The sequence below is a fragment of the Mastomys coucha genome, unplaced genomic scaffold, assembly GCF_008632895.1.
Source record: "Mastomys coucha isolate ucsf_1 unplaced genomic scaffold, UCSF_Mcou_1 pScaffold9, whole genome shotgun sequence".
Lineage (NCBI taxonomy): Eukaryota > Metazoa > Chordata > Mammalia > Rodentia > Muridae > Mastomys > Mastomys coucha.
Genome location: NW_022196915.1, coordinates 64,375,397 through 64,377,401, shown reverse-complemented (window position 1 = coordinate 64,377,401; position 2,005 = coordinate 64,375,397). Strand labels below are relative to the sequence as shown.

The 2,005-nt window shown below is 44.5% G+C and overlaps 1 long non-coding RNA gene across 1 annotated transcript in view; it reads left to right on the top strand.

Annotated features, from left to right (window-relative positions):
* Window positions 1-1,672, top strand: part of LOC116084393 — a 9,383-nt gene extending 7,711 nt beyond the window's left edge. Inside the window, exon 3 of the long non-coding RNA XR_004116091.1 lies at window positions 1,439-1,672. This is a non-coding gene — a long non-coding RNA (uncharacterized LOC116084393). The remainder of the gene's footprint in view (window positions 1-1,438) is intronic.
* The last annotated feature ends 333 nt before the right edge of the window (window positions 1,673-2,005 follow it).

Here is a 2,005-nt window from a genome sequence, read left to right as displayed (position 1 = left end):
GGAGGAGGAGGAGGAGCAGGAGGAGGAGGAGGAGGAGGAAGAAGAGAAAAGAAGAAGCCAGCCACCGCCGCCACCACAGGAGCACGCTTTGCAATGAAGCTGAGACTGTGTTGTCATTCATTGTCGGGTGGCACTAAGAACGGCACAGACATTTTGTGACATGGTGCTAGCCTGGCAACTTCTGGAAGAAGATGGAAATTCCATTACTGTGGATAGTCCCTAGGCTTCTGTTAGATTCACATAGAGAAGTCATCATCTTAGGAATCCCCACATTTGAAGGCTGGGGATGGGATTCCCCCACAAGATTGTTACTAGAGTTTTTAGGGTTCAGACCTAGGTTCTGACAGCATTAACAAGCTAGGCTCAGTCACCCTTCCTCCATGGCCCAACGTTAACAATTAATAGTGAAAAGCAAAGACAGGAGATTCATTCAATGTAGCCACCTTGAGAGGCTACATTGTAACCAAAGATTGCCTTCCCCAGCGCCATCCCCCTGTCCTGATATAAGGTTTAAGTAGAGAGCAGTAAGAATGCATGATCAAGCTGGTAAAGTACTGTCCTCCCCATCACTCCCACATCATTGTCTCTGCTCTTGGATGTCAGCACTGTGTGAAATCTTTCTAGAAGGCATTTCCTTCCAGCTGATACAAGAGTTCTAGGTTTTTGCTTCCTCAGCATGAGATTTCTGGGGAATTCCAATTCTCTGGGCCCCATTTCTGTATACTACTAGCCATAGGGAGGGACACAAATATCTTATAATATCTTTGCTTCTTTGGGGGTTTGAAAGATGACTAGTAAATAACTTGTAAATAGACCTGAGTTCCAATCCCTAGCACCCCTACAAAAAGCCAGGCGCAGTCTGCAAATCCCAGCACCATGAAAGTAAGGATAGGAGAATCCCTGGGGCCTGATGGCATGATGGCAGCTTGGTGAGCAAGCTCCAGGCCAGTAAGAGGTCCTGCCTCAAAAAAAAAAAAATAGTTGGAGAAGCAATTGAGGAAGACACCTGACATCAGCCTCTAGCCTCCATGTTTACATGCACACATGCATGAGCACATACATACACATGCATACAACATTGTAAAATATATTTTTTTTTCCTAAGGCCGGCATGGTTACAGGTTCCTCACATGACTTAGTATTCATGATTCTTCTTGATGCTTCATAGCAACCAACCCACCATGTGTCCCATTGCCCCAAGTTACCAATGAGAATATTCCTGGTATTATAAGTGAGAAGACCAGGGTTAGGTTGAGGTTACATGCAGTCTGCAGGAAGTGTGGGAGTCCAGGGCCATTCTCTGGGTGGCCAGAACCAGCTCTCTCACCTTTCTGTTTTGTGGTTTTCAAAAGTGCTTTTAGGGTGTGCAGGGATATAATATTTAGGCACATCCCTAAATAACCTAACCTTTCTTCTTGTCCCCCTTTTCAATTTACAGAAGTGCTACCTGAAACAACCCAAAATTTCATCCTCTCTCTTCTAAAAGTAGGGTGTTCTTCAAAGCCGTCTTGGAAAGCAGGCTGCTTTCTGGGGGTCACTTAACTGTGATGCATGGCCAGTCAAGACTCCTGCTTCAGGCAGCTTCCCTGAGCTTTACAGAAAAGCTCCTGACAGAGCTGAAGACTTCCGTCTTCGCTATCTACTTGTAAATAATAAATCTGTCTCACATCAACTGTGGTATATGAATGTGATGACTTAATTCAGAAAAATAAGTCATGAGTATATGGTGGTCCTAAGATTGGACCTTGAAACAGTGGACACTAGTATATAGACTTGTGTTTGTGGAGGTTGGCATGGTGATGAGCTTTGCTCCTCTCACAGGGCATGAAAATATAGTGTTTTCCGATACTGAGCAGCAGTTTGCAGTCAGCCACGTGATCACAAGGAATAACAATGGAGATCCAACAGTGTGCTGTGATGCCTGGTAGGTTAGGAGTATGCGGCTTCAAGTTAGGATATTATTAATGAATGGTATATTTATTTGGATCTATGTGGCCCCATCTTA